A 26,017-nucleotide genomic window follows, 5' to 3' on the forward strand; every position below is an offset into this window, starting at 1 on the left:
CTTCAGATAACACAATGATATTTATTTGATTATTATTTGATTATTAAGATAATTGTATTTATTGCCCTGGAATCTTTCAGAGTAAATAGAAAGTTCTCGAGGCCTGGTTCACATCTGCGTTCGGTATTCCGTTCGGGGAGTCCACTCGGGGAACGCATTGATAAGCGGTGAGATTATGAAAGCACACGGACCCCATAGACTATAATGGGGTCTGTGTGCTTTCCACGCGGTCTCCATACAAGTCGTAGTAGTTCATGACAGCGCGTGGAAAACACATGGACCCCATTATGGTCTATAACAGAAATTGGCCTGGTGTGGAAGTGGTTAAATTATAATGTGGTGTGTGATTTAAAAAAAAAAAAAAACATTGATTTTTTACACTTCCTTTTATACCTTTTTAACATTATTGTTTTGACTTGTCTTACAAAGGAACTGGAACCTGCTGACAGAAATATGGAATTATTGGTTTTTACCAAAAACATTTATTACATTGTTTTGTCATTTCTATTGATAGATTATTGGATATACTATTTTGGGGGTGTAGTTGAGTGTCCCAAATCTTCCCCAGTAACCAGTGTAGAATTATAACCTAGCCAGTTTATGCATCCACCGATCCCCATGGTGTTTACTAGAGTAGGCAGCTCAGCGGAGCAGGAAGATACAGGCCGGGGATTGACATGGAATTTAGAATTCATGTCTGCCCAATAAAGGCAAAACACAGCGGCGCTCTTCTCCAAATTCAGCTTCAAAATCCTCGTCGGTTTCAAATTCCTGAAGCAGAAATTTTTTGTTTGTCAAATTCAGCATCAAATTCAGTGTCCATTTCAGTACCAAATTCTTACTTACCCTAAAGTGATCTGGTCCCACGGGAACATTCAGAGACCCGAACTCCTCAAGCATTGGATGTCCACAGAAGTAATTAAAGACTGTTGTCCAAAACCCAGGCATAAAGGATACTGATAAACTATCCACACGATCGGTCATCAGCATCAGATCAGAAGGTTTATGTCTAGGTCTAACACCAGTTGACTGACTTGGCTCCTGTCTCTGTACACTGTATACTGCTCCTGTCTCTGTACACTGCCATGGTGGGACCTACAACTCTGCTCCAGCTTCCGGCTGTATACCTTGTATATAGAGCCTAATTGTGTGGCGTCCTATATATATATATATATATATATATATATATATATATATATATATATATATATATAATCTAGTGAACCTGTGTTACACTTAAAGGGAACTTGTCTCTAAAACATTTTTCTACGTAATACCAAAATTGATGGTTTTCACGGGAACATCTTTGGAATGCTAAACCCTAACTGGTGGTTTAGTGACCCCACAGCTAGGACAGGGTCATTTAACCCTTTGTTGCCAACCGCAGCCGAATATGTATTTGTAGGTAGGTCTGCTGAATGGCAATTATATGGGCAGCATAAAGCACCCCCTGCTGTGTAAAAGTACCCCACTAACTAAACGTAATACAATGTATCCAACTAACATTCATATAATAAGACTTACATTATGTAATGACGGCGCCCCTTTAAGACACAATCCATTTCACCATATTTCCCTATAATCCCTTTCACCTCGGTTCCTTAAGAATCTTTGTCTCCAAAGTTAAACTGTTCAATAAAAGTTGAGTTGTGCGAGTTGCTGATACGGGTTTCATTCCTCCAGGACTCGGCCAGCTGTATAACACAGACTGTCAATAAAGCCAAAGCTGTTCACTGTGTATATTTGAATTAAAGCTGTTGTTCACATTAGGCAGAAATTGTAATAAACATATGGAAAAGCTGCTGGGATTTCCCAGTGTATCCGAATTTGAATACATACATACACTACAGTATCATCCTGTGTATATGTCTATCGAAGCACATTAAATAGGTTAAACAAAGTTTACCATCCGAAAGTACAGAACAAATATCCGGCATCGAGACGCTCTGCGCAAATCCATGACGTTCCGATTTATAGAGGTGGATAGAAATCATCTAATATTTACAGTACGTTATGTAATCTCTAATGGGAATCCAAATCAGACTGCAATATTCTTACAAGTGAGATATAAAAAGATTCCCAAGTGAACCACTGGGGGCAGCGTTGTAGTAGGTTGTATAATATCAGCTGGGAAAATGCAACTGGACAAAAATTCTTTGCAGGGGTCAGTTCTGGCCGTGTAACACATAGACTGGCTTAGGGTCACGCCACGGACTCCCTTCTATGGTGCCCATTTAACCTAAATATGTATAAGTCTCCACAGGGGTCTGGTCTGGAGTCTGAAAATATTCTGGAGTCTGGTGTGAGTTGTGAACAAATGAGAGGCGTGAAGTGGAGCCTGAATTACTTTGAGGATCTGATCTGGGGTCTGAATTTAGGAATCTTGTCTAGGGTCTTGAGTGGTCCAGTCTGGCATACGTATTTAATCTAGGGTATGAATGAGTTTTATTTTTGGTGTGAGGTCTCCCAAGCCCCAGCCTACATTTCATTTTCTGCCACTGTTTTGTGGCCGGTAGTTTGTGGTACCTTTGTGGTCAGTAGTGTGTAGTATCATAGTCCCGCTATGGTCTGATGATTAGATTGTATTTTTGGAACCACTTATACTCTTACCCTAACATTCACATAGATTTGGTAATAATTTGGGGGTGGAGGGGAGATTTAGAAATATGATTTGGGGTCTGGCAATTTTAAATTATACATCTGGCACATCTTCATGAGATTAGATAGATAGATAGATAGATAGATAGATAGATAGATAGATAGATAGGAGATAAACAGATGTATAGATAGATAGTAGATAGATAGAGAGATAGATAGAGAGATAGATAGGAGATGGATAGATAGATACTGTAGATAGGTAGATAGATAGATAGATAGATAGATAGATAGATAGATAGATAGATAGATAGATGCTAGATAGATAGATAGATAGATAGATAGATATTAGCTAGATAGGGAATAGATAGGAGATAGATAGATAGATAGATAGGAGATAGATAGATACCATAGATAGATAGATAGATAGATAGATAGATAGATAGATAGATAGATAGATAGATAGATAGATAGGAGATAGATAGATACCATAGATAGATAGATAGATAGGAGATAGATAGATAGATAGATAGATAGATAGATAGATAGATACTATAGATAGATGATAGATACTATAGATAGATGATAGATATTGACATGGACAAGTTAAAAAAATGATTTAATAAATTTTTAGATGACACTTTCCCTTTAAAAAAAACTAAACTCCCCCTGACTCTTTAAGGGCTTTGTACAGCAGAAGATATTTACTGCTCACCTCCAGAATATATTCAAGCCTTGACCATGACTGTGTTGTAAAGCAGATCATTAAATGCTATAAACAGAGTGGAGGAGAAGCTCAGTCAAGATGGCCGCCCATCATCCCGTGATCATGTACAGAAAGTAGAATAAAAAAATCTACAATCAGAAGATAACAAACAAAAACGATAGATTTGACGTATTTCAATAAATAAATCTGGCGCTCTATAACCGTTTTAATGGTTTTTCACGAGGAATATTCTAGTTTGTGTGACACTTGTAATCCCCTCTTAGGGGGTTGAATACTTTTGCACCACGTGATGTTACATCCTTCCTGACTTTATCATTCGGCATGATGAATATTAGACTTCGATACGTTACCAAATATCTTAAAAAAGGAAACCGGATGACAGCGGCGATTGCTACGAGAGAACCGTATCTGCCGTCAGTCTTATTGTAACCTGTTTAACCCTTTTAAAGAGTACAAAGTGATGGCGCTGACATTTGGTTGAGTAACATTATCATGATGCATCAAGTGAATGAGTGTGTCTAATACCGGAGATTTACCATTTCTCCGCAGAGCTGGAGCGCGTTATATTCTTAGTCCGTGACTCCTTGACCTCACTTCAACTGCTATTATGCATAAACTGAAATACAACAAAAAAAGAAGCACTTATTGTAAGAGGTGGCAGTGCACAAGTAGCCCGATGAATGGCTATTAACCAGTGATAATGGCTACTTGTACCCTAGTGAATAGAGACCTCAGTTAAGTCCTTTACTTAATGTGAATGGCACAGACCTAACCTCTCATATCACACACCGGCGAGAGGGTAGTCCAAAAGGTGGAGCTAAAAATATACCGCATAGTGCACATATATACAGATTTGCACAGTCACATCCTCCAAGGGTAAGGTATAAGGGGGGTATGTATTCATTTTATTTACAGGGTTGTATTAAACTTTCCATAGGCCCTATTAGAACCCCCATGTAAGGCCTTTAAAGGGAGCCTACCCATAATCCTCTGTCATATTTGCACTTCTGTAGATTTCAAGAACAGCAACTTTGAAGTCTTATGAAAATGAGGTATTTGGTGCACTGGGGGCAGGCCTTCAGCTGTGGGAGCACTGCTGCTCAAATAGAATGGGGGATGTCATTGTAGTGAGAGGATCAACTCTTACTGTATAGGGTTGCACTGGCAAGAGATGGAAGACATCTGAGCCGCAAAAGCAGTGCTCCAAAGAGCTGAAGGCCCGCCCCCAGTGCACCCACCTCATTTGCATAAAATTTCAAGACTGGAATTTCTCCAAGCCTACAAAGTGACCAAAGAGTTATGATGTATAAGTCTAATTATTCACATTACATAGCATCTCATTGAATTGTTTTCAAGCAGCAGAGTGGAGTAAAGTTGGCCATACACATTACTGTAGATATCAGCCAAACTCTCCATCTTCCCTTGGCCAACCATCAAATTTGTACAGTGACCTCCTGACTCTCTCCCAATGTCAGATGTTGAGGAGCTAAGGACGGAGAGTTGGCTTTACTTTTGTCAGCCCCTCTGCATTGGCTTCCTCTTCTTTCCCAATCTTTGCACTTGCACTGCAAGGCGAGTGCACATTGTATAGGGGAGCCAGGAGAGCTAGCATTTGGCTGAGAGTGTTCCCTCCGCCTGACACCTCTAACCTTCCCTGAGGACTAAAGTATCAGGCATATTGAAGTGAACTGGAGACCAAATGCAATAGTGTGATGGTCATGGAGCCATACGCTTCCAGCTCCATACACTGCATTTGTCGGGGATCTGTGGGAGTATCGTGTATTAGACCATTGGCCCACAAGAGTGCCATAAGATCCTCTTGCGTGCCCAGAGTAGAGTCTCTTTCCTTGGGGTTGTTAAAGGGAGGGTTCCCAGAATGATTCTATCTGGTAGATCCTTGTCATATTGATGACCTATCCTAAGGATAGACTATCAATATGTAGTCTTGGATAATCCCTTTAAGAACCAGTCCTCCCCTCTCTCCCCCACTTGTGGGGACACATAAAATTGTTAATCCAGGAAAGGAATATTCTAAAACCCCGATGACCTAAATGGAAGCAAATTTGGTGTTGTTTCTGCATTCACTTCAGTCACTGTGCTGCAATACCAAACACAACCTGTAGACAGATGTGGCGCTGTTTCTTACCCTGCACAATTCCATTAATTTCATCTTGTATTACAATGTTACTGTTCAAAAAGAGACAAATAAAGCGAACGTATCAAATACCAAGACAGATTTCATTACCGTCCCCGGCAGTTTGGCAATAGATATAAAGACGATATAACCGAGAGACGGAAGATTTACGCCTGTTTTTAAAATATACGAAATAAGTGCGGTTTAATCCTCGCATCTCTTCTGAGTATCTGCGGAGTATCATCCTCAACCAGGATAAAGAAAAACCATCTCCTGTGACCGTAGCTTTACTGTGTATTTTATAAGACAAGAATGTAATAAGCAATATATCGTAAGTGACAGTGATTTCCGAGACAATGTGGAAGAAGATCCACCAAGGTGGCTTTGCGAGCTCGATTTCCATTTCCCCAGTCCGTTTTTTTTTTTTTTACACTTTTCATAAACCCAGCTGCTTCTTGCTTGCCCTGTAATAATACTCATAATGCTCCTTTTCCTTGTATAACTCTATGCAAACAGAGAGTAGAGAGAGGCTTATTTAGATTCATCCCCTGGAGATGCTGATTTTCCGAGCGTGCTTATTTACTTGTGTTAGTAATATTCAGATCACAATACGCAATAGAAAAAGAACACGCCGTGATTATATAGAAATCTTGTGTCGCTAGAAAATTCCTCGAATACAAGTTCCCCCCCCAAATATTCCTCATTTAAATTGAAAGGATAAGAGTGAAAATAATATCCCGTCAGATATGTTTATTGTCTAAATGCCAATCTTCGTGTATCCTTTTTACGCCATGCGGTTTGTGTTATTGCAACACTTTGCACGTTGTGACATTTACGGAGTCATTCTGAAATATTGTGTCCTGGAAGACGCAAGGCGGAGGGGATATAGTTTGGTTTATTATAACTTTGGGGGGGTTTTTTATATAAAAATGATATAAAACTTCCAATGGGGTAAAGGTGCCCATATACAGTCATTAGGTGGAGGACAATATCTTGTTTGCCTAATAGGTGTTCCCCTATAGATATACATGGTGGCCTCAACCCAGTGTGCATATGTTTTCAGTGGAGAGATGGGACCAAACACTAAAGGCAGTGGCTTATCTCCTGCTGGAACAATGGATCAGGTATGATAAAAGTCAACAATGTGGCCAATCCTGGGTTCCTTCAACATCAGATATATTTGGAGCCCCATACACATGATATAGTCAGGTTGTCCTACTGTTGTGTAGGCTTAAGACAGGATTATACTGGCCTATCTATGTACCAGAAGCCCGGTGGGCTCAGGTTCTAGCACAGTCTACAAAAATCCTACAGAAGACAACCCCATTTGGAGTTGGCTTTGGGCCAATTGCTCATCGCTAGGTCTATTTCTTGGGAAATTGACGATAGACATGGTACTGATGATATGTTGTGTGTGTACATAGCTCACCAAGCTTACACTACAGTAAACAGTGGGCATGCAGATATTCTGTATAAATGGAGGATGGACCCAATGGACTCTACGCCGATATTGGATTTACTCTTGTATAGAATACTCCATGTTTGACACCACTAGTAGACCTGTTGAGTGAGCAGTCTTCATAACAAATGTCAGAGTGTAATTCCATCTTGGGGCAGTAGGGCACTTTTCTTTCTCCCCATTCTAAACCCATGGGTTAGCTCTTAACTAGGGTTCAGCGATTGAGATCGGGAAAGACTGGATCCTGATCGGCGATCGAGCAAATTTCACGTCCACAATCGGGATCTGCTGGAAAATGATCGAAAATTGGATTTTAAAAATGATCCTGAAAACTCAAGATTGGCTCAACCCTACTATATATATAATATACAATTGGGGTTGAGTGATCGGGAAAGATCGGATTCCGATCGGCGATCAAGCAAATTTCACGATTGGGATTGGCTGGAAAATGATCGGAAATTGGATTTTAAAAACGATCCTGAAATCTCAAGATCGGCTCAACCCTACTCTCAGCCCTTGATGGCTTACGTTGTTCCTGTACAGTCAGAGCTTTGTAGGGTCACATCAGCTGGTGGAGAGAGTCGTAACAATTCACCCATGGAACAACACCCTGACCATCAGAGGGCTGGGAATTAGCTCCTCCATTATCTAAGATAACACAGGGTAATTTAGGTGTTAATACTCGACTTCTGCTTCCAAAATTCATAACTTTTTTACGTCACTGTTGATATAGTCATATTAAGGGCTCATTCTTTAAATGGTGAGTTGTATCTATAGTTACTAGAGATGAGCGAACAGTGAAATATTTGAGATTCGATACTCTTTTTTTAGTAGACTACTCGATCGAATATCGAATCCCATTATAGTCTATGGGAAAAATGTTCGTTTTCAGGGGAGACCACTATTCTACTAAAGGAGAGTCACCAAGTCCACGAGTAGCAGGAGGAAAGTGTTTGCAGTTGCACTGATAAAAAGTAAGCTCCCTCGTAACAGCAAGCTACCAGCTCTCCTGACTAGCAAGAACGAGCCTGCTGCAGAACCAGTGTTGATTTGCCGCAGGCTCGTCTTTGCTAGCCGGGAGAGCTAGCAGCTTGCTGTTATGAGGGAGCTGACTCTTTTTCTCATAGGAATGAATTGGCCAGTGTACAGCATTCGGCCAATCAACGCTGGTTCTTCCGGAGGCTCGTCTGTGATGACTAGTAAGGACGAGCCTGCGGCAAATCAACGCTGGTCTATTCATTCCTATGATAAAAAGTAAGCTCCCTCGTAACAGCAAGCTGACAGCTCTCCTGACTAGCAAGGACGAGCCTGCTGCAGAACCAGCGTTGATTTGCCGAATGCTATACACTGTATAGCATTCGGCCAATCAACGCTGGCTCTGAATCGAATATTTACTGCGAATCATACCTTCTCGATCGAATACTACTCGCTCATTTCTAATAGTTACCAATATTCTGAGGTACATATAATGCTTTAATTAGCATTGAGGAATGTTTTTTTTTTTTTTTTTTTTGGGGGGGGGCTTTCATGAAAAAAACCTGCAATTCTGTCACTACTTTTTATGTTTTGTTTTTATGGTGTTGACTCTATTAAAAATGACACGTCCACCTTTCCGAGGTGTCATTACGATTATGGCGATACCATATTTATATCAATTCTGTTATGTTATACCTGTTACTGAACAAAACACCATTTTGCTGACAGAGCTATGCGAGGGCTCTTTTTTTGCAGGGCATGTTGGAGTTTTTATTGGTATCATCTTCTAGTATGTGCAGTTTTATGATCACGTTTTATTGCTTTTTTGGAAAACGAGATGACCAAAATACATTAATTTGTACACTGCTCTATTTTTCTTTTTTTTTACTGCATTCACCATAGGGGTAAAATTATATTATTTTTCGATAGTCTGGACTTTTATGCACACAGGAAGTACAAATATGTTTGCTTTTTTAAAATTTTTGACATTTTGGAATTTTTTTTAAATAATTTTTTCAAAGTTTTACTGTCCCGCACGGTGACTTGAAGTATATTGCACAGTAGGTCAAGCAATACTTCTGTAGTATTTAATACGTTACCTGCCTATGTGTATTAGGGCAAGGCAGGCAGTAGTCCATTTATTGACCATTTGACTGCCATTGCAACGCCTTGAAATCCCACGATTGTGTTAAGGGGTTAAAAGAAGGGACATGCCCCTTAAACACCCACATGCCATGATCACTATTGATCATGGTGTCTAAATAATGAATCTGCTGGAGTTGGAGCATTTTCTGGATCCCCCAAGGTCTCATCTACCGTATATACTCGAGTATAAGCCGAAATTTTCAGCACAGTTTTTGGCTTATACGCGAGTCAAGCAAAAAAAAAACAAAAACTTTTTTTTTTTTGGAGGGGGGGGGGGGTCTATGACCAGTCGCAATAGTATCTCCCATACAATAGTGAAAAAAATAAGCTTTAAAAAAAAAAATATAATAAAAAAATAAAATAAATAAAAGTTGTAAATCCCTCCTTTCCCTAGAATACATATAAAACTAGAAAATGACTGTGACACACATACACATTAGGTATCCCTGTGTCTGACAGTGCCCGGTCTACTGAATATAGGGGATCTGCAGTGCTCCTGTTCCGTCAGGAAGGGGTTAATAGGAGCACTGCAGATCCCCTATATTCAACCAGGCTGAATTCCAAGTGGGGGGAAAAAACCCAGTCCTCAAGCTCAGGGAAGGGGCAGACAGACCACCAAAGCACCCCCTCCCCTTCCCCAGCATCTACTGCACCCAAAAATTCTGACCATTTTAATTTTTGAAACTTTCCAGTAGCTGCTGCATTCCCCCCCCCCCTCGGCTTATACTCGAGTCAATACGTTTTCCCAGTTTTTTGTAGTAAAATTAGGGGCCTCGGCTTATACTCGAGTATATACGGTATATAATACAGCAGAACCCCAAAGCGATGTATCAGGAACATCCCCTAGTTCTGTGCACTACTATTATGGTCCTGAGTGTTCAGCGCAAGGTAGCAATACGGTGCAGATTGCTAAGGGATTAAAAATTGAGGATCTGAGAAATGTGGCCATTCCCTAAATTCAATGAACACCCATATGGATGCATATGCATATGGATTAACAGTTGTTTTTCTCCACAGCGCCTTGAAACAAAAAAGATATGTTCACGATTTCACTAACTGCCCCTATAGAGGCTTAGAAGAGATTTCGGGGTGCTGGACCTTTAAATACTATTTTCTATAGAGAATTCACAACTATGATGTTAAAGGCTTAAGCTTTGGTAAATGATGGCATGCAGTTTCCAACATGTCTGCAATTTTGATGCACTTCCTTGAATTCCTTGCCAAACATTATTGCAATCATGAGCACACACAATAATAAGATGACCGCGCTCCCCAGGTAATAGAGGCTTTAATGACAGTTTGCCTATAGGTGGTGCTTGCCTTCTAGAGAGCACATTTGAATACCAATGAACACAACAACCTAAATGCCAACCTCAGGGATCTCGTAGTCAAGCAATATTGGAAAGTAAATAGGGCCAAATATCAACAACCACAACTGAAGTTCAGCAAGAAAGTAAAGTCAGATTGGAAAAAGTCTAGGAATGGCGCGAGAACAAAAGACCTGGAAAGAGGAGAAGACGGTGGCGAGCTAATCTTCTAAATAAAAATAGGAAAGGCTCGATTGTATCAGAAAACAGAATTATCTAAAAAAAAAAAAAAAAAAAAAGAGAGGTCAGCGCTCTTTAAGTTGAAAGGAAACACATAAGAGTACATGATAACTGAGTATGAGACTAGAATGTTCCATCAAGCAAACAAACCGCTACATGATAAAAATGTTGACTGTATGAAGCCATCACTAGGGGGAGCTCTCTGTACATAAAATTATAATTAGCTCTTTAAAGGTACACCAACCAAAAATAATAACAATAATAATAATAATTATTAATAATAATAATCATACTGGCCCTTACAGTTTCTTAGTCTGTTGCCATATATATATATTAGTAGGAAAGTGGTCTGGTGACACAAACCTAACTATGATAGCGAGGAGTGGGACCATGCCACTTCTAAACCATGTCAAATTATGTATCTGGGGAATGCCGTATAATTTATTTATGTCATATTTCCTTGGATTTGCAAATGACCCCCCCCCCCCCACATCCACACAAATAGATGCCACCACCTACCACTTTAAGGCAGGAGAGACCCCCGATATACAGTATACCCAAACCACTTCCAACTGTGCCCTCTGGAACCCTATTAGCAAATCAAAAAGGTAACAAGTCTTCAGAATTGTAGAGATGTTTAGTGCTCAGATCAACCCTATTAAATTCTAGATTTAATATACAAAAAAAGTACAGTGATTAACAAGAAAAGATGCAACAAAAAGACATATATATATATATATATATATATATATATATATATATATATATATATATATACACACAATGGAGAATAAAAAAGGGAATAAAATAAAACCGATCATCATTTGCTAGATTGTGCCTCCAAATATTTGACATGTATATCATCCCTTTTGAGGAAACCCTAACCCCTATCCCCTTCCTGGAACCATCCACCTATGACTGGGCTGACATGGAGGTATGACATCTTTTGTGGGTATCCCACATAGGTATGAAATGCTTTGCACACTATCAATGTGTGTGTTATGAAGACGCTGCCCCCCCCTTCTATATGAGATACATCATACACTGGTACAGAGTAAATGAAGACTGGCCAATCTTTAGAAAACTTCCCCCAGGAGTTTTCTGGACATGCTCTGTGCATGGAGAAGAGTACATAAGATGTGACTTCATTTATTGCCAGTATTGAATATAATGATGGGTCAGTAGTGTTATCTTTCAATCCTGTATGTGATTTAAATGAGGTGACTGCTACAAAAAACATAAAAGCCCCACTTAATTGGAAAGTAGCAATCTATTATTAGGCTTAGTGGCCAGAATGAAAATTGCAGCATATAGTAGATTAATATATATATATATATATATATATATATATATATATATATATATATATATATATATATATATACATAGATAGATAGATAGATAGATAGATAGATAGATAGATGCTGCAATTTTCATTCTGGCCACTAAGCCTAATAATAGTGGCCAGAATGAATGAATGAAAATTGCAGCATATAGTAGATTAATATATATATATATATATATATATATATATATATATATATATATATATATATATACATAGATAGATAGATAGATAGATAGATAGATAGATAGATAGATAGATAGATAGATGCTGCAATTTTCATTCTGGCCACTAAGCCTAATAATAGATTGCTACTTTCCAATTAAGTGGGGCTTTTATTTTATTTTTTTGCAGCAGTCACCTCATTAGATAGATAGATAGATAGATAGATAGATAGCTATAAATATGGAAAATTAAAAATAAAATCATTGAAAATTCCTGGCTTAATAAACTGATCCTTTTTCTGGTTACACATTTTGCACTTGATTGGTATATATGAATGAGTTATATACATGTATACACCACAACTCCTTCTTAGTTACCGTATTAGTATCGAATGACAAACGCTTCCAAAAAGAACGTACACCACACACAAGGCGATTATACGAAGTTTTATGGTATCGCGCCCATAACACAGGTAATAACATCTCCGTATACGAAGAACAATTAAATAAGCGCTAAAGAGATGACAGCAAAAATACATCATCATCAACCCCATCAGAGGAGGAGGAATATAAAAAAAACGACAATGCGTTCGGGGTATAAATACAACACAGAAATCTCCGATTTTTTTTATTTTTTGTGTTGCGGCAATGAGCAGGCGGTAGAAGCCGAGTCTTTCTTTCACGCCGGAGAGGAAAAAAAAAAAAAAGAAGAAGAAAAAGAAAGGAGATTTCAGATTTGCAGATCTGATAATGAGGCAGTTAATGGCATAAATGATACCTCAAGATTCTCACTAAACCATTCAGGTCCTACAATTTAATCTGTAATAAATACCCTTGCATCATTGCGAGATGGCTGCTCATAATGGCAAATGAAATATGCTGGTATGATAGGTACTATAAATCTGGATTTTCCTATGGTTCCCTCAGGCTAGAACAATATGTAACCATAGTGCGCACTGTCAAGATGAGGAGATCTCTGAGCCATCATAAAATCTAAATGGGGACTAATTAAGAAGGCCTTCCCTTCCAGAGTTACTATTTCTATTGACATTTCTCATGCATGAGCCCCTCCATAACACCATAAGTCACTAAGATAAGAACTCCCTAGATTATATGGGGAAAGACTTTAATGGAGAAGTTGAACTCAAAGGCGATGCATAAATTTTCCTTTTGATACTACAGGAAGTCTTTGTTCAGTACTTTCTTTACAAACTTTCATTCTGGACATTAAGTGGCTTCTTCTTTTTTTTTTTTCTTCTCCCCGAAACACTTTGTATTATTTTCATTTGGACTTTTATTGAGGTAAGGGGTAAAGGAGCAGAACGTGGCGGCGCTCCTCGTCTGGGATACGTTCCCGGATCCTAAGTTTTTTTATTTGCAGATTTTTTTCTGTTTGTGCAAATTTGAAAAAAATTTAAATAAATTTAAATATAAATTTGGTAATCAATAGCTGTTTTTTCTTTTTATACATTTTTTCCCTATCAGTATGTCTTTGCATAACATGGGGAGAACATACAAACTCCTTGCAGATTTTTTGTCCATGGCAGGATTCGAACCCAGGACTCCAGCGCTGCAAGGCTACCGTGCTAACCACTGAGCCACCGTGTTGCCTCTGTAATTAATGACTGCTTCATTTAATGGTTGTATTATGGAAATAAATGCAGTCCATATGCCCTAATGGGGTGTAGTATATGAATGAAATAATCTCTAGGGGTAACCCACCTTCTATGTGCCTTAATTGGGCCTAGTATATGGATGAAATAGTCTCTACGGCAGGGGTGCTCACACTTTGTCAGCATGTGAGCTACTTTATAAACTGACCAAGGCAAAAGATCTACTACCCACTTCTTGTGGGCGGGGCCGGCCTGTGGCCGGGGCGGGCCTGTTGACGGGGTGTGTCTGTGGGCGGGACCGTGCGGAGCGTGAGAGCAGGAGACAGCGGCGTTCTGTGGCCACCCAGGGATCCCCAGTGTCTGCTTGTTCACAGCGCAGGCTGAGAGTTATCTTTGGACACTGGCAGGCTGGGGCTGCGGCAGCCCCGCCTGCCAGTGTCCGGAGATGACTCTCAGCCTGCGCTGTGAACAAGCAGCACCCCGGCTCCCTCCATCCCTAAGAGCGGGGAGCGCGTCATCCCCCGGAGCTGCTGCTGCCCGGCCTGCAAGTGTGCAGAGTGCTTGTTCACAGCGCAGGCTAAGAGTCAACTCTCAGCCTGCACTGTGAACAAGCAGACACCAGGGATCCCTGGCTGCATCCCGCAATTGACCCATACGTTCATTGTGATCGACCGGTAGATCGCGATCGACGTATTGGGCACCCCTGATCTAGGGGCTTCCCACTTTCTATGTGCCCCAATGGGGTCTATGTTACTATTAAAGCTGGGCTACCATTTGAGATTGTGTGTTAAGAAGTTATATGGATGTCATAGAGAGTGGGCAACTGCCTGTGACTATGTGCCCTATAAAGTTATACGGATGTCATAGATGGGAGTCTACCACTTGAGACTATGTAACCTAATAGGGTATATGAATGTGATAGTCTCAAGAGGTAGCCCAGCTTCTATCACATTCATATACCCTATTAGGGTACATAGTGCCAAGTGGTAGACTCTCCTCTATTATATAGATATAACTTTTTTTAGGGTACACATTCTCAAGTGGTGGACTCCCCTCTATGCCCAGCTTCTATGTGCTATAAGGGGGCATATGGATGTCATAGAGATTGGTCTACCACTTGAGATTATGTGCCCGAAAAAGTTATATACTGTAGGCATCATAGGTGATAGCCTACCACTTGGGACTATGTGCCCTAATAGGATATCATAGAAGGTGGGTGACTTCTTTAGACTATGTGTCCTAAGTGTGTATATGGATATCATAGAGGGTGATTTACTTCTTGAGACAGTGTGCCCTAACAGCCTATATGGATGTTATAAAGGACAGTATAACATTTGACACTACGTGGCCTAACAGGGTATATGGATGTCATAGAGGTCAGTCTACCACATGGAAGCCCACGAATGGTCTCCAGGTAATACTATATCCCACAGATGGCAGTCACAGCTTCCCAGGAGAGGGGTCAGCTATGGAAAGCAATGACCTTCTGACAGGGTAAACCAATGTGGCCTATTCAGTATATAAGATATTAAGTGGCTTCTGCTGATGGCCCTGATGGAGACTGATCAAGGAGAGGACCTGGAGCTTTGCTGGCTCTTGTCCATTTCTCTAGTTGACTATGGTATAATTCTTGAGCTATGGATCCCTCTGTACTGGATTGGTCTGTACTGTTCCCATCCTTAAAAAAAATAACATTTATCTCATATGTAAAATAGTTTTTTTTTAGGTTATTTTGGTTAATAACTAGCGCATAAAGTCAAGCTCTTCATGTCCCATGTGCTGAAATGAATCTTCCATAGCCTCTATGATGTCACTGCTATGGTTGGTGGAAATCCCACATGTTCTGCATAAGTCAATCTCGGCACTGAAGCAGAGTCTTCATCTCATAGGTCATCAGTATGTGACACCCGGACCCCACACTGATCAGCTTTCTGGTGCCAGAATAGCCAGTAGACAGAGTGTGTACAGATGCAATTCCTTGGAACTGAAGAGTGGTAGGTGGTGTTGACTTTCCACTAGCGGCTTACAGCACCCAGAGGCTGTTAGAATAGCTGATCTGTGTAGGGTCCGCCACAGATCACATACTAATGCTCTATCCTAGGGATAGGTTATCAGAATGAATATTCAATTTGGGGCCAGGAAACCCCTTTAGGCCGGGGCTCCGCGTAGCGTAAACACTGTGGTTTGGTCTCGGCAGAAACTCCACAACATAAACCACAGCATTTTACAGTCCCTGCAAAGTGGATGGGATTCTAGTGGATGGGAAACCACACGGACCTCATTATAGTCTATGGGGTCCACTGGTTTCCCAGATAGCCGCTTTGTAATGTGTATAGGTTTCCATTTGGCAGGTCTCCAAGTGGACTCCTCAAATGGAAACCCGAAGGCCTGAGTCTTAAGATACATGCTGAAAAAAAATAAATAAAACCATGTAAAAATAGAGACCTAGGCAAACCTATATAATATAATAAAAAGTAACAAAAATAAATTACATTTTTGTCCTCCAACCCCAATGAATTAGAATATAAGCGATGGAAGCCACATTGTAACATTGTATCAGTTCACCTTGCGCTATAATCTGCATTCTCTCTGGTGCAGGGTTTATATGTCAGGGCGCGCTAATATGAGCATATTTATGCTTCTGTTCATTTTACTACAAATCCAGTTAATGAGAAGTATTTTGGATGTGATGTATGATCCAGTGTATTTAGCATTACATGGCGGCTCCAGCAGCTGCTTACCTTAATCATGCCGAATTTATCAAATAAACTGCTCCTTAAACTCTGAGCAAAACACCATTATTCCTGCACATTGCCGGTGCCACCCACACTGCCTGGCGTTCTGGCATTCACTCCTCGGTGTAATTTCACACTCAGCCTTATAGCATCATTAACACCACGGACCGTAAAGGAAAATAAATATGTGGATTACTTAGAAATTGCTGTCATTTTTTAGCTGCTAAGACTTTACATCATCTCTCCGCAGCTTATACCCCAATACCTAATACTGTGGATCGAATTCTAGTTTGTTTTTAACAATTAAAGTAACTGAAATTTCACCAAAATAATGGATCCCAAAATCTGATGTAAAAGCATTTTTTCTGCATCCATTGCACGTTTTTATTTTACATCAATATTAGGGTGACATGTCTTATCATTACCAGTTTGCTAGACCAGGTTGTTCCCAATTGTGCTTTTTTTTATGCATTTATTAGACCTCCTAGGGGCCTTGAACCCCAGGGTGTCTGATCACTGATACAATGCATTACAAAGCTAATGCATTACAAAACACCAGAGCTTCTATTACAGGCTACCTAGCGTAGCCTGCAATAGACTCCAATGAATGACAGGCTGGAGAGCCTTCACAAGGCTCCCAGCTGTCACAGCAACGTGACACCGGCCCCGAGTTTACCTACGCACCCCCACCTCGATCAGCTTTGACTGAGGTGTCGGAGGGGTTAATGCCCACGATCAGTGCAGGCACTGATCAAGGGCATTAGTGCTGGGTGTCTACTGTATAAAACACCCAGCATCCGCATAGTACGGCGGATGTCGGGAAGGGGTTAAAAAAAACACTAATATTTTTTGAAAATTGCAGCATGTCAACTATACCTGCAGAAATGTTTCCATTATCCGTATAAATATAATAAGGGTAGAAAGACCACAGAAGAAAATACAGAGAAAAACCCCAGGAAAATCTGCAGAATCTTGGTTCTCGCAGCCGTTTTTGAATTAACCTGGTTTGCAAATATGCAAATTGATCTTTAAGGAGCACCAGGGGCGTTATCCCTGTGCCCTGAGCACCCCTGCGTCATCCGCCGCCATTTCTCACCGCCCTCTTCTTCAAAGACTATCCATCCTTCTACACCTCTTCACTGCTTCCAGAGCAGCTAGTCACGTACGAGATTTTATGTACGAGATTTTAATTGTCTTTAAAAATCGATCTAGGCAATGATAGACTCCCTTTAAATAAAAGTAACACTCCAACAAAAATGTTTATTTTCTGGCACATTACAAAGGCCCATGATATAAATTGTAGTGAAGGTAAGCCTTTTAGCCATGGCTGGATTTGTGAGTTGTCCATTCCCTTCTGGTCCTCGTTTGTGTCATGTGACCACTACTCTGACTCTCCACTGATAGGCAGCATTCACACAGAGTAACGTTGGCGTTTTTTGTGCTTATTTTGGCACATAGCGCTGTGTAACGCCGCGTTTACGTGACGCTATGTGCCAAAATAAGCACAAAATAAGCACAAAAACGCCAACGTTACTCTGTGTGAATGCTGCCATATAGTGTTTTACGTTTGTTATTTGACTGACATTGAGGCACTCATAGCAATGAATAGATAAATTGATTTTCTATCCACACATAAGATACTGTCCTAGATTTACTAATAGTTAGACAATGTAACCCTAGACAGGGAGTCTGAAATTGTCCCAGATTTATCACAGTGACTGATACTGGATAAATCTGACATATCTTTGCACTGTCTAGTCTATATTTCTAATTTATCTAACCTTTTTTTTTGGCTAGCATGTCAATTTTTTTAGCCATAGCTAGATGTACCAAGATGTCACAAAGATGCATCACATTACCCAAAGATGCACCATGTTTATGCCATGATAGTCAATCTGGTCCTCTATTAGTTGGAGTGTCACATGACACAACGGAGGAGCAGAGAGTGATGGATAACTCACAAATACAACCACTGGTAAGAATATTACCTTCACTATACACCATGTACGGTACTTTTTACCTGCCACTTACCTGTCCCCTCTCCTGAAATGTCATTTTTACTAATTACTCGTATTCCCCATGAAATGATAATTCTGGAGCATCTTGATGTTCCTGAATTAAGTCTTGGAGTAGGCTGTAGTAGAGCAGACATGTCAGGAATCAGGAGAGGTAAGAGATTCTCCTTAAAGGGGTATTCCCACGTCGCATACTCGCCAGTCTTCACTGCTGTAAAATCTTCTTTCTTCCTGGTTTCTTGCATCATTTGGTGGGCAGGGTTTCACATGCAACCTGCCGTTCAGCTCCGCCCCAAATTAGTGTGTAGCTCCGCCCACCACATAGCTTGATCCAATGGGGCGGCTGAAGGGCCTGCGATGTCATCAAAGGTCCTTAAACACTGTATGCACAATATTGGACTATGAAGTACAGGCAGGAGCAACTCTATTCTGTGTTACATACAGAGACTGCCTGTCTCTGCCATAATGAACACAATTGAATTAGCTAGCCTGATAACTGGGAGAACAGAAGATGTTCAGAAATGAAAGCAGCTCCTCTCCCCTATCTGAGTGCAGGACCTAGGTCATGTGGTGCAGACACAGAAATAGCTAGAAACACAGGCTCGCTCCCTGCACTTAGCCCCTCCTCCCTCCCCCTGAGAGCAGCAGATACATCACTTGACTCATGAGCAGCTAAGTCAAGGCTGTGTCAACAATGAATTGAATAAAGTGATATAGTGGACAAACAAAGCAGTTTTGCTGAAGCAGTGTAGATAAGATCCTTGTGATGGGACAACCCCTTTAAGATGATGACATCAACAAGGCATGTGACCCTACGATAGAGACCTTATAGTGCAGTTGTATTGATAAGCCTCTAAGGGTCCATTCACACGGAGGAAAGTGGTGAGGAATTTGGTGTGGAATTTCAGTGCTGAAAAAAAAGCCTCCCATTGACTTCAATGGATTCTGCTAGCTTTGTTTGCCGCTAGTGGAATAAAAGCGAGCAGAACCCATTGAAGTCAATAGGAGGCTTTTTTTCAGCACTGAAATTCCACACCAAATTCCTCACCCTCTTCCTCCGTTTGAATGGAGCCTAACAATGTCTAAGAGATGGAGTTGTCCTTTAAATTGGTTGAAGTGAGAGCAAGCTGGGGGACAACTGCCATAATGTTTGGGATGGGGGGGTGGGGGGCAATATCTGAGATTCAAGACTGGCTCCATTTACCTCTATGGGATTGCCAAGTGGTATACTCAGCTTCTCTTCTTAGCCTAAAGAAAATAATTTAACTTATTCATCACGTTTTTATATATATATATATATATATATATATATATAATCAGACTGGAGTAAAATATAAAGGCGTTAAAAAAAAAAAAAAATGAAATCCAGCAAACTTTATCAAAAATAAAAAAAAATCTTCTGTAAAACCTCAGTAACCCGGCATAAGCAATGGCGGAGATAAATATCCATAAATACTTACATTGCAGAGGGAGGATGCCATGGAAAATTTGTACTTCTAAATTACACACCGCCTTCTGTTCAAGCAGAGCTCTCCACAGTCCTTGAGACTGAACTTTCTATGGAAATCCTCTGGGCTTATAAATAAGAAGTGACTGCAGTTAAAGCAATAGTCTCTCTAAATAATGCAAACATCCTAGATAGCGGTACTTGAAGTGTTCAGCTTGAATTCTTTAGTACTTTGCTTCTTAGCTGTAATAAGTCTGAAGAGCAGAAACCGAACACTTTTTATATTAACATTTCTGCTTCATAATATTTCAGGTTTTCAAAAAGTCTACACGTTTCCCAAAAAGTTCTTCGCTATCCATTTTCATCTCCTTCTAAAATCTATCTGGCCCCAATAATCTCATGGCCAAAAGGATACTTGATAATCAGCCAAGACCTTTAGGCTCAAGTTGGCCTTTGGTTCGGAAATTTTTGTGGACTTCCATTCTATAACATTGGCCCAATAAATCTGTCCTAGGCCAGTCAGACCGAGCTGATCGGGTCCCACTATTCACAAAGCGCTATAGGGCTATGGAACTCGCCATTCAAAGCCTCGATGGAGGTGTCGGCTCTCAGACCTTATCAATATCACTTTTTGGCATGTAGAAAAACTTGAGACAACACTCCATTGTCTTCTCTTTCACTGATTGTTTTGGCGTTCAGATCCTATTGGGACATGCACCAAACTCTATCTGGACCTATGGTCATACGTTAATGGTATGAAGACTTTTTGGCATGTTTAAGATAGAGTGGGTCATTGGTGTCTGCTAATGGCACCAAGCGCGTGGAGTATATTCCCTACCAGAGCTCAGATAAGATGGCTGCCCCCATAATCATGAACAGAAAATAGCATAAAATATCTACGATCTTAGAATAAAAACAGATTAGAAAAAAACCGAAGATAAATTTCTTTCTAAACACGGAAAATGGACCAAAAAAAAAGCTATCCCAGCACTTACCCCTTTATTACGCTCTTCTCTTGGTCCCACTTTAGGATTCGGGAGCTGAGCCATGTTCCCCCTCTTTTCCTCTGTCTACTATGACTGACTGTGAGACAACTGGCTGCAGCAGGAGCCTCCCCCTCTATCGTGTCTGCAATAGGACAAAAAATTGCCACGTCCTACCATAAGATGGAACAGATCAGCAGGAGAATAACCCCTATAAAATAGTCTCCGGATCAGACGTAAATGTTGCGGAAAAGACTTTTTTTTTTTTTAATTTCCAAGTGTTTTTAATTTTTTTATTGGAATGACACTTGGATGATACCTAAGTGTCATTCATCTTGCATTCATTTCAATGGGTAGTTCCGATCTGTGAAAATGGTTCTGAAGAGGACATACTGTGAAATAATTGAATAACGGAACATCGGAAGACACTCAGAATACAAAATCGGTCTTGAAGCCTATGGGGGAGGACGATATATATATACTCGAGTATAAGCCGAATTTTAAGCACAGTTTTTGTGCTGAAATAGCCCTCCTCAGCTTATACTCGAGTCAAGCAAAAAAATAATTTATTTTTATTTATTTATTTTTTTTTTGGGGGGGGGGTGTCTATGACCAGCCGCAATAGTAATGTATAGAATCTCCCATAAAATAGTGAAAAAAAAAGCTTTAAAAAATATAAAAAATATAATAAAATAAATAAAAGTTGTAAATCCCTCCTTTCCCTAGAATACATATAAAAGTAGAAAATGACTGTGAAACACAAACACATTAGGTATCCCTGTGTCTACTGAATATATGGGATCTGCAGTGCTCCTGTTCCGTTGGGAAGGGGTTAATAGGAGCACTGCAGATCCCCTATAGTCAGCCAGACTGAATTCCATGTGGGGGAAAAAAAAACCCAGTCCTCAAGCTCAGGGAAGGGGCAGACAGACAACCAAAACACCCCCTCCCCTTCCCCAGCAACTACTGCACCCAAAAACCATTTTAATTTTTTAAATTTTCCCGTAGCTGCTGCATTTCCCCCCCTCGGCTTATACTCGAGTCAATAAGTTTTCCCAGTTTTTGTGGTAAAATTAGGGGCCTCGGCTTATATTCGGGTCTGCTTATACTCGAGTATATACAGTATGTTTCCAGTTTACATGTAATACCAAACTGCAGTGTTTACGCCAAGTGGGGCCCCCGGCCTTAGTCAAGCCCTTTATTAAACCAGGCGTATGACACCTCATTGATTTCCAAGTGTCTATTTCCATGTCAGTTTTTTTTTTTTTTTTTTGACAGACCATTTTTCACAACGGGCAGAAAAACGGAGATGTTTGGTCTTTGCCCCTGTGCATGGACACACGTATCCAATAGAAACCAATGGATTAAATTTTAACGTATGTAAAACAGATTTATGACTGAGTTATGTCTGTTAAAAATGGATTGGGTTAAAAAAGATACTCGGTCATCAAAAATAGAAAAACGGAAGAGAATGCAAAACAAGAGCATGTCCGTTTTTAATGGTGGTCAGGTCTATCAAAAACGTCTCGGTCCCGTGAGTAAGGTCTTCGGCAATAACATGAGGTCCTGAAACATAAAAGAAGAGAAATCTGCTGGTTGTGTGCGTGTACATGTATGGGCCGGCTGCCCCTCTTATATAGAAATAAAGCCAGAAGAATGATGCCTATATAATATAGCCTTCACCTTCACAGCTGACCTATGGGGCATGGACAAAGCCCGGCTTCACAAGTTTACAGTACAGGTCACCACCATTCGCGTCAGACTCTTGTCAGGTGAACGGTTATATTGACTGACAATTATAAAGAGATTATACTTAATGCAGCTTTTTCATGGGGTAAATCAGATCTTCAAGGTTCGCAATATCAGAGGGTAATATCAATTACGGCCTAACATTTGTCGTATAAATATAGACTATCACTCCGTGCTCCGTTATATCATCTATTGTCTCGGTCTCTGGGATGAAATAGGCAGGAACAAAGTTTATTTCTCAGTTTGTGATAATTCGGAGCATTTTGTTAATGGAAATGGAGCAAATTCTCAGTAAATGTTACATGAATGTATGGAAAAGGGCTTGATAGTGGAGCAAAAATTTACATTTTCCAGAATTTTACTTCTTTATCTGCCATACATTACACTCTCCACCATGAGCCGTCTACAATGCCATCTCCTGATATTGACCCCTTGGGGTTGTATATCACCATGTATGGAACTGGAACCATCTATCAACACCATGATGGAGACTTTGCATCTTGGCTTTGATCTTCAGGCACTTGCAATCTCATCTTCATACAGCAATGAAGCTTGTTTTACTCTTCTAAAGAAGACCAGTCACCAAGTCTCAAAGCCCAATGGCGTACATCATCTGATCGTCGCAGTCACCCTGAGGATTTTGGTGCTTTGTTTATCCATATCTGTAGAGCCATTCCACAGATCGACCCTAATTTACATCAATACTAACAGAGAAGGTGGGTTCACACCTGCACCCGGTCTCCGCTTTGTGGGTTTCCATCTTCTGCCTGAGAAACCCTGACAGGAGACGGAAACCCGGCAGTCAGTGTCCGCACATGAGCATCTTCTGGTCTCTGTGACGAAACCGTTTTTTTAACTGGATACAAAGTCCTACATGTCCGACTTTGTGTCCGGTTAAAAAAACAGTTTTGCTGAGCAGACCAGAAGATGGGCGGACACATTGGATACCCATTGAAATGAATGGGTTTGAAAATTCATTGCTGGTTTCCATCTCCTTCCAGTTTCTCGGGAAGAAGACGGAAACCTGCAAAGCAGAGACCAGGCGCAGGTGTAAGCTCCGTTAACAGAAACCTGGAATTTACACACCCAAGCTGATGGACTTCACTGTCTTTCCTACAAGCTCCATAAGGCATTCATAGACAAGGCCCCTGGTTCTTCACGACATGGTAGCTCTTTTATGGGATGGACTGACCAAGCAAATGGACTCCATGACAGTGACAATGATCTCTCAAAATGGTCACTACTATTTCTAATGAGTCCTCCTATGGTACAACACCTAGACACAACCAATATTTCAGCTCTACATGTTACCCCTGCAAAAGAAACACATGAAAATACATGTTGCATCGGCAATGGTTAAGCAGTACATCTGGACAATGGTCAGAAACAGAGATGGGCAAACCTCCCCCCAATTTTTTTTTTTTTTTGGATTCGGGTGGCTCGGGTATCTGATTCTTTTTGAGTCAAACAAGTTTGGTACAAAGCAGAAGTGAAATTATTATACTCTGGGGGAACCAAGAGTATAATATGTGGAGGCCCAGGGCTGGTGTAAAAAATCAGAAAAAACATTTATACTCTCCTTCTCTAACCACTTTTGGGCTTCTTTGCGGCATCTGGCAGTCACGATTGGTGACATCATGCGATCAGGATCGCACAGAGTATCATGACGTCATGAGTACAGCTCTGGACACCGCAAGGAGGTCCAAAAGTGGTGAGAGATCAGGAGTATAAATATTATGTTGGTAATTTTAGTCTGTCCGGGCATGAGAGATGAGCGAGTAGTGTTCGATCGAGTAGGTGTTCGATCGAATACTACGGTATTCGAAATACTCGTACTTGATCGAACACTACTAGCTGTTCGAAGTTTAATGTTCGATGCAGAACCAGCGTTGATTGGCAGAATGCTATACATTCTGCCAATCAACGCTCGTTCTTCTCTTACCTTTCCGAAGTCTTCTCCGCGCTGCGTCCCCACGTCTTCTTCCGGGTGGAATTCACTCTGCCTAGGCATCCGGCCTAGGCAGAGCCGACTGCGCATGTGCAGGCATGCACGCGCATACACGCGCATGCGCAGTCAGCTCTGCTCAGGCGTCGGGCCTGGGTAGAGCCGCACACGCAAGCGCAGTTGGCTCTGCCTAGGCCGGATGCCTAGGCAGAGTGAATTCCACCCGGAAGAGGACGCGGGAGAAGACTTCAAGCAGAATCCAGCCCGACTGTCACTCGTGGACTTGGTAAGTATGATTTTATTGAATGTTGCCTACCCCTGAAATGAGAATTTCCCCCCATAGACTATAATGGGGTTCGAAATCCGTTCGAACAGTTGAACTGTGTGCGGCTGTTCGAATCGGATTTCGAACCTCGGACACTTTAGTGTTCGCTCATCTCTACCGGGGATGAATCCCCAATTGTTTGGTTTTGTAAAAAACCGAACAATTTGCAATATATGGGTCAAACCCAGCTCGGAACAAATCCGTTCGCCCATCTCTAGTCACAAACATAACATTGAATAAAAAGCTTTACAACCGGTCATGAGTTGTATATGGCCGGGTACAATCGCCCACCTAAATCGCCCAACTATGGACCTCCTTAGAATTGGTAGCTCTACCTTCCCCCAAGCATTACAGCTTGACTCCTATGGTGACTTGGCACTCGTATTGTGTACACAGCCCTTACACACTCCGGGTAAGGCAGACATACACAGTGCATGGATCATACATGGGTCGGATTTGTACATTTCTCGACTTTCCCTCCCTCTGACCTTTCAAAACAAGTTGTCTGATAAGTCAATAATAAATTGAAGGGCCAATTTCCCGATGGCTGCCAATATGGAATTATTCCCAGAATACTATACTAATAAAATAAGTCTAGCAAAAGCTTTAATTAAATGGCGGGATAACGCGGCCGATCGCATTGTTGTTCGGCTCCATGACACGGTTTGCTAATGAATTAATCAGTCTGTCAGTCATTAGTCTGGAGGAGATGAGATTTACGATATGACTTCTCTACATGATTGGATTCTTTAATTTTTTTGGTGTTTGTCTTGCGCCCGCTTCTCATTTCCTTGAGTTTTTTTTTTTTATTTTTTATTAAGTTCTCTCCATTTGAAGTGCGCGTTAATCTTCGTCTTCCTCTTATTTCATCTACACTGTATAGTGTGTACGGGTAGTGCACTTACCGCTCTGTTACCGTAGGAACAGGAGATCTGAGTAAATAAGATTATGAAAAAGAAATCACTTCTAATTAAATGAGGATATAGTCTATAAATGAAGAGATTCACGCGCGGACCGTTGTGCTCAGGTGTAATGTGTGCTTATCCCTCAAAGAGCGGCTGGGGAGCCAAACCATCAGCCTGACAAAAGGGTCGAGGGCGCCGGAATAGGCAT

Source organism: Leptodactylus fuscus, chromosome 8 (genome assembly GCF_031893055.1).
Source record: "Leptodactylus fuscus isolate aLepFus1 chromosome 8, aLepFus1.hap2, whole genome shotgun sequence".
Lineage (NCBI taxonomy): Eukaryota > Metazoa > Chordata > Amphibia > Anura > Leptodactylidae > Leptodactylus > Leptodactylus fuscus.